Source organism: Parus major, chromosome 3, assembly GCF_001522545.3.
Source record: "Parus major isolate Abel chromosome 3, Parus_major1.1, whole genome shotgun sequence".
In the NCBI taxonomy this organism is placed as follows: Eukaryota; Metazoa; Chordata; class Aves; order Passeriformes; family Paridae; genus Parus; species Parus major.
Window position 1 is genome coordinate 9386512 of NC_031770.1, and position 14309 is coordinate 9400820.

At 45.1% G+C, this 14309-nt stretch overlaps 1 long non-coding RNA gene across 8 annotated transcripts in view; it reads right to left on the reverse strand.

Annotated features, from left to right (window-relative positions):
* Positions 1–14299, reverse strand: part of LOC107202322 — a 38817-nt gene extending 24518 nt beyond the window's left edge. For 5 of the 8 annotated variants that reach the window (XR_001520646.3, XR_004496658.1, XR_004496659.1 and 2 more), the window contains exons 1-6: positions 14170–14299; positions 13835–13965; positions 4394–4631; positions 3800–4316; positions 2786–2882; positions 828–1073 (exon numbers count right to left, since the gene is read on the reverse strand). This is a non-coding gene — a long non-coding RNA (uncharacterized LOC107202322). Of the gene's footprint in view, positions 1–827; positions 1074–2785; positions 2883–3585; positions 4317–4393; positions 4632–13834; positions 13966–14169 lie in introns of those variants that run through there. The other 3 variants (XR_004496660.1, XR_004496661.1, XR_004496655.1) reach the window with 3 other exon arrangements.
* Positions 14300–14309: the final 10 nt, after the last annotated feature.

Below are 14309 nucleotides of genomic sequence, written 5' to 3' on the forward strand. Positions count from 1 at the left end.
CATTGTGCTGCCTAAAAATAACCACTATGTCTTTGTCCAAACCACATCCCTCCAGAGGGCTCCAGTATTTAAGCACATTTGGATCTAAGAGGAATCCTAATCAGGGAGATATTTTGCTTTGGCCACAGATCTCTGTGAAGTCTCTGGGAAGCATCTGCAGAGGAGCTGGGAGGACTTGGCTGTCACCCATGCCTAGGCACTGCAGCAGCGAGTTGGCTCTTGGAGTGGTTTCTTTTAATTGGGGTGATCGCTCACATGCAGAGGAGCAAATTAAAATCCTGGGAGCTTGGCTCTATAGAGAAGCTCAGGGCTGCCTGGGGAAGGCTGAGGGACTGACACAGAACTGTGGCTCCTTTAGGTTGGAATAGGACTTTAAGGTCATCAAGTCCAAATATTAACGCAACACAGCCAAGGCCACCACTAAACCGTGTCACCAGGTGCCACATCCACACATTTTTTAAATACCTCCAGGGACAGTGACTCCACCACTTCTCAAGGCAGCCTATTCCAGTGCTTCCCTAGGATCTTCTCCAGACCCTTTCCCAGCTTTATTGACCTTATCTGGACATGCTCTACTGCCTCAGTGTCCGTCTTGTAGTGAGGGCTCCAAAACTGAAGACAGGGTTTGAGGTGCAGCCTCATTTGTGCTGCATAAGAGGGGCAATCACTGCTCTGGTCCTGCTGGCCACACTACTTTGGTGAGCAGGAAGTACCACTTGTCACCCCATCCCCTGCCCCATGGAAAAAGTTCCCCTCCAGACGAAGTGTTTGCCTTTTCAAGAGTGTTTGCCTGGAGGGAAGAGGGTCCCCAGAATATTGTGTCTTACCATGGTTGTCCCAGCGCACTCTGGGGATACCAGGAGCTTCCACGCTGAGCCTGTGCCTCCAAACTCACTTCTCATCTGTCTCCCCTGTCTGCAGGATTGCTTTACCTTCCTCCTAAGTAGATGGATGAGGTTTTGGATGGGAAGGGTCAAGGTCCAGATCCCCATCCTCCTTCACCCTCACCCTGCAAGGGCTGTCCTTTGTGGAGCTCAGCTTTGCTCTTTCCATAATAGCAGACATTTCAAACACTATTTATAAAAAAAAAAAAAAAAATAAAATTGTCCCAAAACTCTCTCACTCCCCAAAGCTCCTCTTTTTATTTTCCCAGTAACTTTCTTTCTTTAAATTTAAGGTGCTCACCTTTGCTCCAAAAATACACAAAGCTGCTGCATAACTATTTTCCAAATAATTAATCTTTCCAGTGGAATAACTTAAAGCCTCACGTTTCCTGTTATGTTACACAGCTGCAATTTGTAACAAGAGATCCCGCACTGAGCTATGTGGGCAGAGGGCCAAGGACGTGGTGCTTCACCTACACAAGAGCCCTACATAAATAATCCTTCCCTGCATGTTAAACAGTTAGGTACTGTTCAGTTCAAGGAAAAAAGGAGATGGAAAACAAAAGCCTTTCTTTTGGTTGTCATTTCACAGTTTGGAATTAAATTTTCAGTGGTAATCTGTTTTGTTTCGTCAGCTTCAGGGGTTGGGAATGCACCTTCTCAGCTGCCAGGGACATACATGCTCAGTTCCACTACCAATAGCAGTTTAATTGATTAATTCACCTGTCACACAAATATTTTGTCTGCCATAAAGCTTACAGCCTCCTGTATAACTGGGATCTCGAAATATGCCAAGTATAAGCAGAGTAATCCTGACTTCTCTGCCCAAAACCAGGCTTGGATGGAAATCGTGGGAGATGGCCAGGAGAGAGTGGATGTCACTGGATGGGACAGCCCTTGGAGGGCCACTGGAGCCAGGCATAAATCAGAGCCACCCTGAGCTGGTGAGAAAGGATGCCAGGAGCTGCACTGGTCCCCTGCCAGCTGCAGCATGGGGACAGCTCTGAAATTAAACCTCCCTTGGCAAACCTTCATCCCTCCTATGCCTGGCACAACATGCAGCTCCCATCATGCTGGAATTTGGGGGTCTGGCCTCCCCAAATCACTGAGTATCTCTTGTCATGTGTGTTTTACATATCCATAATAACAGCATCACATGGACTGTGGGGTGAATGCAGGCCTTAGCTGAAGCAGTAGCAGTGTTTATGAGTATTATAAATCATCACCAGAATCATGCATACTGCAATTGAACTTTCAGGATAACAGCGAGAAGGATTGGGATATGGCATAAATCAGTTGCAAATTGTTGCCTTATCAAATTGAGGGAAAGGATTTCAAAGGCTTTCAGCAGAGGCACATAAGCCCAGTGTGCATGCTCACAGGTCAACCTCCTAATTTCATCCCTAAAGATACAAGTAGGAGCTTGGCAGGAGTTGCCAAGGATGGGATGGGAAGGTCTGAAAATATCTAAACCAGTTCAGCACCTAACCTCCTGTGCTGTAAGTGGGATTTTAGGCTTCATTCACTTCCAGTCCTCTAGATACACTCAAAGCAGCTAATCTGTGGTTAACAGGACTAACATGCTGGAAGTGGGATGGACTGGAGGATGTGCCCTTTGTAAGAGCAGATGCTGCTGCTTGCCTCCTCTTTTTGGTAAGGAAAAGAGGGTCTGAGTGCACTCTGTAAAAATCACAGTTCACTCAGCCCAGTGAGGCAATGAGCCTGGAAAGATTACTCCCAGCACCTCCCAGATTTGAAGGACTTTCTTATCTGTTTTGGGTGGGTACCATGAGACTTCCAGGTGATGGAGTGGTCTTGCTGGGAGGAGTGAGTGAGGAGACTACAGGCTGTGGTTTTCCTCAGCCCTACCTGTGGCTTGTGTTCACACTGCCAGGACTTACCCAGGTGATGGAGAAAAGCCTGGTGCCCACGTCAGGATCAGTCCCAGCTGGTCAGGTCTGCTGCCCTGGTCACATCAGACACATCAGTTACAATAACCTTTCAAGAGGGAAAAAATTTGAAATTAGGCAAACAGGAGAACAGCTTCCAAAAGGCATGAAAATTAGCTTGTTTCATGCTTAGAATAACCCCATTACCTCAATATCCTGAATGAATTATGCCAAACTTCCCATGCACACACACACACACACGCACAAAATCCCCCTTTGGGCTACTTAACAAAAGTGAGAAATTTCAGAAGCAACAGCTCCTGAAAAGAGAGAATTTGAAACAAAAGTGTTTTGGAGCAGAACTATGAAGTGTGTATCATCGTGCTTTGATATTTAGAATGGCAATTGTTCTTCTTATTGTGAAATATATTTCTTTTGTACCAGCAAATCCTTGAAAAAAGCTTAATCTTGCCCACATTGTGCATTAGGAAAATTCTCAAATTAAGACCTCTTTGAGACACTGATCAATGCAGTGGTGAGGAAGAACAAGAGGGAAAAAAAAGCAGCTTAGGGAGGGAAATTTATTTCTTTGTGGACAGAGTATGTAATTTATTGTAAGCAAGGATGGGGGGAGCTTTCTCTGCATTATGAGAAATGATGTTTGTGACTTAACTTCTCCTACGTACAGACCAGAGCTGGAGGGTTTGCACCCAGGAAAAGCACCTGTAGAGGTAATTTTTATTCAAGAGTGTTTAATATTCTCCTCACATGTGGGTGATGCCAAACTCCATGCAACTTTAAGAGATTAAAAATCTGTTTGTGAACTTCTTTATTTCAAAGCACAGAATAAAATGCTGGATTCACATTAAATCCTTGCCTTTTCCTCATGTCTGGTCTTAGTTGTTTCTCCACATGTGGTTAAATCATGAGTCCACTTTTTTTACCAGAGTAAACCATAAGATTGTGTGTCGCCTGGAAATGATTTTGTGCCAGCACAACGCTTATCAGATGTCAGAGTGTCCTTACCAGGCCCAGCCCTGGGAATACTTCTACCCTTTCTTGCATGGAAGAGACACAAATCCAGGATAAATTTGTATATACTTTTTCCACCACTTGCAGAAATTTGTTGTTTGGATATCTTCTCCCAAATTTGAAGCAGTGGGTGGCAAACCTTGGAGAAGAAATGGAAAGGACAGGATGGGAGATCATACATGGCTGGGGAAAGGAATGTAGCAGGAAAGATGATGAATTGGTGAAAAGAACAAGCAACCAACCAAAAAGTAAAATAAACTCACAGAAACATGGGGAAGTTCCAGTGAAAGGGGAAAGAGAAACAATCTGGGAATATCAGGCAGCAATGTGGACAGTATATTTAGTTAAGCCACTGACACTGGTGGGAAAAGTGACAATTGCAGGGTTTAGATCTTAATCCAACAAGGGAATTTCAGCATGGCTTATTTTTAGACATGTGAGTAATCCTCATATTTTCAGATCAGAAAGGTAGATCCCAGCTGGTATCATCCTGTTGTCAGCGTGGACCTCACTGTTAGGGAAAAAAAAAATGTTTTAAACCTCTTTTAAGTCACATTTTATTTTTCCCTGTGAATTAAATATACATACCCAAATTTATTCAGATTAATAAAGACATGGAGGTAGCTACTGTGAGATGAGGAAACAGGGTTTGAGGTTTCCTGAGGGCTGAGACATGTCTGCCTGGGGAGGCTGCTCCTGCTGCAGTTGTGTTTTGCTGAGAGCAGGCAGAGCTGGAAAAGCAGAATGGTGGAGTCACTTCTGCATGATGGAGTGAGCAGCAGGACATGGACACCCAAGACATCACATCCTCAGGAGTGGGACTTGTCTGGCATGGAGAAAACAGAGTAGGTCACAATTGTGTTACCACAGGCTCTTGCAACCTGTACAGAACATGGCTTGGGTGGAAAGGGAAACAGGCTCACATCTGAGGGTGAGCCTGGCTCAAACATTCAGTGCACAATTTATTATATTTACATTTTAGATGAGATAATATTATAATAGTAATTTATTGATTGTTTCCAACTCTGCTGTCTCCTCTTAAAAGTCAGACTAGACAGAAGTTTGATATAAAGTGTTTTATTCACTGGATTTTAGGGTGGGTTTTTTGGAAGGGGAGGCAGGATTCTGCATGTATCCTTTAAAATGCTCTCAACCATAAGTTTTTGAAGCTTTAAGACATTGAGAAAACAGTGATGCTTGGAGTGATCCAAGCTTCAAGTGAGCTGTTTCTATGTGGAGAAGGTCCTGCTCTCTCTCAGTCACATTTTATCATTTGCTGCAAGCACTGCAGTGTCTCTTGACACAGCAAAGCCCACCATGGGCTGTTCCTTATGTGCCACTGATCTCCACTAATACCAAAAGATTAACCACAACCTCATCATCCCCTTTTTGTTCTGGGGTTTGTGCTGGTAAACCTGCTGGCTACTGAAATATCTACAGAAAACTGCACCTCCTCCTGCACAGGCTACACTTAGCCAACTCCACACTGCTCCAGATCTTCACCATCTTCAGGGAATTTAGGAAATTAGGATGCCCGAAGGGGTCTCAAGTTGCTGGGTGCAGTGTGATGCCATGGAGAGATGGTTCCTCCACTGGACATTGATGTGGCCCCCACGGGGAGCCCCAAATCTGGGAGAAATGACCACCTTCCTTGGAAAGGAACACATCTCAAGGCATTAGCTGATCAGAAAGATCTTTGCCTGCCTGTGACCTGGAATCTTCTGCTTAACAGGTTGATTTTTAGCAAATAGACCCATATCAGAAGAATTTATCAGCAGGTTACTCTGCTTCTTTCCACTGGATTGACATGAGCAACTTCAACAATGTCACATGATTTAAAAATTATTTTGGAAGAGGATGGAAACCAGTGAGATTAGGCTAGTCCATCCTCATCCTTTTATCAGTGACATTATGAGTCACTGAAATTTAGGAAGTTAGGAAAAGATAAGGAGAAGTCTATTAACTGGGCTCCTCCACATATACATCAAATTGCATCCAAGTTTGCCAAACCTTCCAAAGAGGAATTAAGGAATACAAAAGAGATGGAGAAATGACTGATATGAAGCAGGTCAGATGCTCAGAAAATATAGCATTTTTGAAAGAAAAAAGAAAGGGGGGGGGGGGCGGGGAAATAACTGAAGTTTAATTTTAATCAGTATAAAAATTCATCCCCATGATTATGCAAGCATTTTAAGCTTGGATTCAAGTTCTGTGGAAGAAGTGTTTTACCATAGCTTGCTGCTACAGGGATGAGAGCAGGAGCTCAGGAAAGCAAGGGCCAGGTCCTCTATCACTCCAGTTCTGAAATCTGAATTAAGCAGTAATGATTTAAAAGGACCAGGCAGGAGCAGCAGATTTGTTTTACAGGAGGACATTCTCCAGTGGTGTGAAGTGATGGTGACAACGATGGGAAATTTGGGCAAGAAATGCTCACTAGCATCTCTCAGAGCTTTGCCTTTAGTCAGCTTTGAGAGCAGCATTTAAACCTGCAGAGGAGGGATCGCTAAGTGGTGGCCCTGAACCAGCCTGTGCATCTGCCCAACTTCAGCTCCTTGTCTTCCTCTGACATTTTACTACGGGGAGAGGAAGAGTGGGCTGGGGGAGCAAACAGCACAGCAGGACTTCAGAAACCCTCCCAACGTCCAAATCAGGAGGAGGCACAGACCCTGAACACCCATTTATTCCAGTGAGGAGCATTTATCAGTGCCAACCGGGCATTCGCAAGAGCAGGAACCAGAACACACTTTGCAACACTCGGGCGAGGCAAGACGGCTCTTAGGGACCCGTGGATCATTTCCCCCCTTTTCTCCCCGAGCCTGGCTGCGGCAGACAGCTTTCAACCCCCTTTGCACCTCCCGGCCTCCCTCTCCCGGCTCCATCCCTGCCAAGCCCAGCTGCTCGGCTCGGGTGCCGCCGCAGCTCCCGCTCCCGCTGGCACGGCTGCTGCGGAGCGGGGCCGGGGAGGGCCCTGCTGACGCACCCGATTGGTATTAGAAGACTTCACCGGCTATTTATAGGCCCCCACCGACCGCAGAAAGCTCTTGGCCTCGCTTTTTCTCCCTCCCTCCCTCCATCTCGCTCACTGGCTTTAGCTCAGCACAGGAGGGGGAGCAGAAGAAATGCTGTCAGTAAACCAGCGAGTCCAAGTGCGACGTTCCCAAGCACAGCAAAATTTCTGCCTCTCCGCTAGCAGATTCAGTCTGAACAAATTACTTCCAGCATGCCGGTCTTTCACTCTGGTGTTCTTTCCTCCTTTTCAGCCTGGATTTCTTTCCCGTTTTGCTTTTTGTTTCTTTTTCTTTCTTTTCCTTCTCTCTCTGCGCAGTTTTACTTTCCAGTTCCTGGCATTGGCTTGGCCGTTCCTCAGCAGGGTTGGATACAGACCAGAGAGGGGGAGACCTCTCTGCTGAGCTTGGCAGATTTCCCCAGCTCCTGCCAGGAGCTTCCCTGTGTGTCTCTCTCCAATACCCAGGCTGAGCCCTGACCCTTATTTTGGCCCACGACATCTGATGCTCTCCTGACTGCAGGGCCAGCCTTCAGCCCCCACCATCACCCTCTGAAGGACAGATCCACGGTCCCCACCCTTGTCACCCACGTCTCTCCAGCCCCTGCCCTGTTCCCGTGCTGGTGGGTGAGTCAGTGAGGACTAAGCAGAGCTGTGGACGGAAATTGTTCCTACACATCGACCCTCGGTGCTCCTTCAGCATGAATAACCACAGGAATAACTTTTAAAGTGCTGTTGTTGCAAAAGCACAGTCTGCTCCAGTTTGGGGCAGAGGCAGCATTTGGAAATGTGAGTAAAAAGCTCAGTACACCTGGATCCGGGCAATGAGGTAAAAACAATGCCTTGTGTCCACAGCAAAGGCACTGATGGAGAAGTAAAGCCAGTTATAACCACTTCAGTGAAGTGAAAAATAGAGGTCACTGGAGGTGCACATCCATTCTTTTTTTAACAAAACAATGCTGATTTTCACAATATTTATTGTCAGAAGCATTTCTATACAGAAACACTCCCGCCTGCATTCAGGCCCTCAGGTTTACAACAGAGGTAAGAGAGTATGACTGTGGGAATTAAATCTGGAGCAAGCTATTCTACTTCTGCTTTCTCACTGAATTAACCATTGCCCCACCTGAGAGACTCGGTTCCTTGCAGCTCCATCAGCACTTCAGGGCTAAAGCAATCAAGGGGTGGGAGTGTCTTCTCAGTCTTATCCTTAAGTAAATCACTTTACCTCAGTTTTTGTATGGCACCCTGTTCCATGCTTATCTCTGCGGACTTGCAGGCTTCCAGGGCTCTCTCCCACTGCAGGGCAGAATGTCCAGGACCAACTCCAGGCATATCCCTAGATTGCTTGCAGCAAATAACAGGGCCAGGGTCTTTCTCTTTGGAGAGGAATGGCCACCCATTTGTTTATGTTTATGTTTACTTAATGTTTACACCCAGGTGCAAACAGCTGGTCCCAAAGTTAATGCATTATGCTTCTCAAATTTATTATTATTTGTAGTATTTACCATGTCCAGCTCTGGGCTTCTCAGTATAAGAGACATTGAGCTCCTGATCCAGCAGAAATCAATTCATCAAGGGACTGGAGCACCTCAGTTCTGAGGAGAGGCTGAGGGAGCTGGGCCTGTTCAGCCTGGAGCAGAGACACTGAGAGGGAACCTCATCAATGTCTGTCAGTGTCTGCAGGGAGGGCTCCCAGAATGGACCAGGCTCTGCTCGGTGGTGCCAGGCAAAGGGACAAGAGGCAACAGACAGGAACTGAGGCTCAGGAAGTTCCATCTGAACACGAAAAAAGAACTTCCCTCTGAAGTGCCCAAGCACTGGGAAAGATTGCCCAGAAAGGTTGTGGAGTCTCCCTCCTTGGAGGTATTCCAGAAGCATCTGGACACACTGCTGTGCTGTGTGCTCTAGGACAATCCTTCATGAGCAGGGAGTTTGGATGTGATCACCGTGGTCCTCTCCAATCTGACCCATTCTGAGATTCTGTAGCTCATTGAAATGAAAATACAGGAAATTCATTTGAACCTGGGGATGGTGCTTAACATTTGGCCACAGAACCAAGAGTATTCTGCTTTTTCTTGACAAGCTTGTCCCTTTGTAACTTTCTGATCCTATTTCTAAAACTCAGTGTGAATTAGGCTCTTGCTAAAGGTGTCTCACTTGCAGCTGTGTCATGACCAGGTCATGTGGGATGTGTGGGACTGAAAACTGCGTAAGGGAAAGGAAATTCTTATTCCTTCTATGCAGCTCCTTTAGAGGCTTCACAGAATTGCGTTTGCTGTGTCTGCCAAGGTGAGTGGGCTGTCAGTGGTCAAAACAAGCTGATGGGAAGGGGATGGCAAGTGTCCTGGCAAAGGGAAAGCACCCCTTCTCATCTGAGTATGCTGGAAGGTGCATGGTGTGGTACTGAAGAGCCATGTACCCCCTTGACCCCTCTCCTCACACAACTGAAAGCCTACAGAACCTTTTTCAGAGGCAAATAATTACATACGGATTCCCCTTGCCACAAACCACAGCTGGGACACTTCCTCTCGGGTGCATCCTTCTCAACTTGGAGATGCTCTAGCCCTGCCTTGAGAACTGTATGGTCACCCTGGAAATGTGGGATAAGCCAGTAGAATTTCAGGATGCTTCTGGAAGACTGTTTTAAAATCAGATCAGAAGCAACAGCCTGCACAGGAAAATTTTGATATATTCCTCCATTCCTACTTCTTCAGTTTTGGAGAAACTGCAACATTCATAAAACCATAAAAGCAAATTATGCCTCCACTGACAAAGACCCAACCTTGACCTTTCTGCAGCACAATTAAAATGTAAAAGCACTTTTGCCATATGACTAAAATTGTTCCTTTCATTTACACCCCATTTTCTGCCAGCACCAATGTGTAAGGTGGTCATGACTCACAATAAATATCTGGTAGTTCTCCTACAATAAAATCCTGATTTTGAGGGACTTGCAGCTTGAGCTGGACAAAAACCTCATAAGATATAACTTAATCTTGAATTTAGCATCCTTGCCCACACACAGCTTTGTTTTCTCAGATTTTTGTGTGTGAAATTTTCTCACTGGGGGTTTCCTAGAAGTGAATCTTGTTCTCGTGAACCACATAAAAGCATCCCTGCTACAAGTACCTGACCCTTGCCATTTGACAGAGGAATGTGCTTGGTTCATTGCTATCATTTATGGTATTTTTGCCAGTGCTGCAGTTCTGTCACTCCATTCCTAAGCAGGAAAAGCCACACAGGCTCTGCCTTGGGCTGCAGTCAGAGGACAACTGATAATTGCTGAGGTGCTGCAGGTGGCACACATGGCTGGGGAAGCTTGCACACAAGCACCCCTTAGGCATTTCAGAGCTCTACATAAAAGTTCTACTAATTTCTACAATACATGTTGGGGGAAAGAAACCCATATTTAAACTGCATTTCAGACCTTGGACTTAAGAGTGAAGTGTTCACTACTGTATTTTAATACAGCAAATGTCATGTGGTTTCTGGTAGTGGAATAATACAAGCAACTCCGTGTGTTATTCATTCATGGATTAGGCTGGGAATGTTTGTAAACCAGGCAATAAAGCTGCATGAGCAGAAGCATTTACAAGATATCAGTGAAGTAATTTGAGTTTTTAAGTTATGGGAGAAGTTGGTGTTTGGCAGTGCTGTGTGGGGAGACAGACACTGGACAGCTGAAAACATTCTAACCAATAGAACCAACACAGTCCAAGGTGAAGAGCAGCTTACAAATGTGTATAAATGGCATGATTTAGGGATAAAACATCACAGATTTTTTTGCCTTCAGGTAAAGGAGGGTCTGTTTTCTTGCAACAAGAGCTCTGGATCCTCTTTCCTGGTCATTTGCAAAGCAAAGGGATTGGAACATGATGCTAAACTTCTGGAGAATGCACATGAGCATGATTATGTGATGGTAGCAATGACATTAAACTTAAATCTCAATCTGTCAAACTACACAATTAAATTCTTTGTCCTGTAATAAACCCAGTACTTTTCATATAACTATTTAGAAAGATGAATGTCATTTAAAAAAAGTAAGCATATTACACTGGTATACTGGTATATATACCTTTGTTCCCAGTTCTACTTCACAGAGAAAGGATCAGAAGTACCCCATAGCTAAATTAAATGTATAAAATGGGAATTATTTCTGTTTCAGCACACAGTATTGCTATTTCTTTGCCAAATACAGATGGTTTCCAAGAATTGATAAACTCATTGCAGCTGGACAATGTTTATAGGCCTATAGCAGAGGATGGTTTTCAAAGGAATTTAAATATTGCAGGGAGGGGTTTTATATTCCAGGGCCCAAAGTTTGCTTTGCGATAATGGTTTAGTTTCATTGTTACTCAAGAAAGGAGCCCTCTGTTCAAGAAGGAAATGCAGAAGGTGTGAAGTGAACAAATAAAATGTTCAATTCTCCATTCCTAGAACAGCAGAGACTAGGAATCAGTGTGGCAGAAAAAGCGACAAGACTGGATAAACAGCAGAGCTACAAATCCTGAACAAATCAGACACGTAATACTGGTTTGCATTCCCAGAACATAAATTAACACCTGCGAAGATGACTGTGTTTTTGAGATAAAATTTTGCTTTCCATGAATACACTCTAAAATAGGCTTAAAAATCTTTCCATAAACATTTCTAGCCACTAATCTAATTGATGGGAATATTTTCAAAAAGTAAACATAGATGAAGGAAATTCACTGCTTTTATTCACTTAAAAGTGAGTATTTGCAGGTTTTTAAAGGTATTCCCTCAGGTCAATAGCTAACTAAACAATCTTATTTTGTAAACAGCTGTGGTGCGGTAAAAAAGCTAGGCTCCAAGGTCTTAGTATGAAACTATCAACAAAATAATCTCAATTATGCTCAGAAGAACAAATATTTTTAGCAACTGTTCCCCTCAACAGGATACACATTTTCTGATGCTCCCTAGAAGATGTAGTTGAAAGTGAAGGTTATGTCAGCAGGACACCTACATGGGATCAAAGATTTCTGACTGCTTGGGATGTGCATGGGTGTGATAAGCAAGGAGGGATCAGGCCCTCTTGTCAGACCCTGAATTAATTCAGGCTTTGAAACTTCAAACCTGTGAGCTTTGGGGGAATTACTTCCTGCTCACAAGGGTGGAAGGGCTGCATTAAGCCCCCTACCCCAGCTACAGGCACATGGCACACCTCCAGCAGACCTGCTTGCCCAAGCTCCTTTTACTCTGAATTTTGTGGTTTGGTTCTTCCAGGTGAAGCCAAACCCATGACACACTTCCTGCAGTTTTACCCCACACACAAATTACAGGGGGAGAGCTGCCCTGGATGTCTGAGCTGGGACACCAGCTATCCCTGCAGAGCTGATCCTCTATAAAGAGGACCTGGTTTACCTGTGAGCATGCCTGAAACAGTTTGGTAGAAGCACTGTAACTTCTAAGCCCAGTCTAACTGAGGAGTAGCTTAGCTGCATTCAGCTGAAGCAAGCACAATCCTGAACAACCAAACATGCAAAACCCAAACCAAACCACCTGAGAGAAACCACGTTTGGCAGGCAGGCCGCCTTTTCAAACTTTTCTCTGGAGCTGTGAAATGGAGACTAAAAGTAAAAGCCTTCATACAACTGCTTCCCTGCCAGCACTGGCCCTGAAAAAACCCTGCTGCACATTTGGAAAGCTGCAGTGCCGTGATGCTATGACATATTTCCTCAGCTGCTGTCTCTGGAAGTGTGTGCAAAGCCTCCGTGGAAAGCTGTACAGTGGCATGGGATGATTGCTTACAGACTTTCACCAGCCAGAAACAATCGTGCCCAAACTCACGAGCTTAATTTCTGTCTCATTTCTGTCAGATTATTGCTGTCAAAGAAGGTACAGCTACAAAAAGACAATTGTCTGCCCTGAGATTCCCACCCTTTTCAGTTCTCTAAAGAGATGTGTGTATATATATATGTATATTTTCATCTACCATTGAATGGTGAATGCTCTGTTCATTCTATTTGCCAAATTGCACAGGACCTGATGCAAAGCTCCCTTTAGTGCAGCATTCAGAAGCCTGAGAGCATGAGTCAGTGTGAGCACTGCTGAAGGCTGCAGAACGCTGCAAGTATTTTAACCTCTTGCTAATGGCAAGGGGGAAAAAAAGATGACAAATCCTAAATTCTCTGCTTTTGTTAACAGTTCGAAGATGGGAGTCACTTATAAACATCCTTCATTATTCCAAATGATTAGTTGAAAATAAAACCTTACCATCACTGTTTTTTTTTTTCCTTCTGACAGGATGGCTTTAATGGTCTTATTTTCTTCCCCTTTCACATCAGAGCAATCTGTATACTGTCCATCCCGGATTTCTTACAAGACACTGTGGCAAGGCTGGCAGAATGGAGCCTTAGGTGCTAAGACACAGATCTGAAAGGGTGGTGGTTTTTGTTTGTTTGTTTGTTTTTTGGGGATTTTTTAGTGTATGATTTAACAATTCCTGCTTCAAATGAGGAACTGTGAAATCTCCCTTCCAACTCTCTTGAATCTCAATAAAAGCAAGCAGAAAAGGAACTGTAATTAGTCCCACCATTTCTGAAGTGAAAAACATGAACAAATTATTGCAGGTTACCATTTTTCACCTCTTCAATTACCGTGTATGTGAAAATAAGAAAAAAAAAAATCTGTATTTAAAGCAGTCTGTTGATGGAACAAGTTTTTAAAGCAAACAGAATTGTATTTTTTCAGCCTGTTAAAACACCAATGTAGTCCCTTATTCTGTTATCTCATCATCTTACAGAAGTCTATCAGCTGTTTTATGCCTTTACTGCCAAAAGCAGATCTTAGTGTAAGAGTTTGTACGTAGAGATGAAGAGGTGAAACACAATTTGAGTATCTCATTTCCTTCACGGGGATTAAAATATTGGTAAGGTTCCAGTGTTTGTTGGAAACTCCTACTGGGCATTACTTCCTCCTCGTGCCCAAAATAAATTCCTCCGGTATTAATCATTTGCGGTAACAGTGTTGTTTTTTTACACCACTGACGCCGCTCCTACCTGTCAATTCCCCCTCAGCAGCAGGAGACAGGAACTGCGCTGCCGGTGCTCTCATTTTTCTCATTCACCTGGGCACATTCTGACACCATGCCGGATCCTGGCATGTGCTTTGTTCTCCAAAAATGTCAGAACTAAAAAACAACCAAGACCTTGAGCCGTGACACCTGTCAAACACAGGCAACCCCCATCTTCCCACTTCCAGCCCCCGGTGTCCCGAGGGAAGCCGAGGCTCTCCCAGCCCCCTCCCCAGGCTTTTCACCGCCGCCAGCGGGGCCTCCCCGGCTTCCCCCAGACCAAGCCCCGGCTCCGCTCTCCTTCCTCCCGAGGGAAACGACCTTGGCGGCGCCGGGGCCAGCCCCGGTCTGCCCCGGCCACCTCCCGCTCGGCAGGCGGCTCCGGGCCGAGCCCTTCCCCTCCCCGGGGTCTCGGAGGCGCCGGCCCCGCCTCGCCCGCCGAGGTTCCGCCGCCCGCGGCC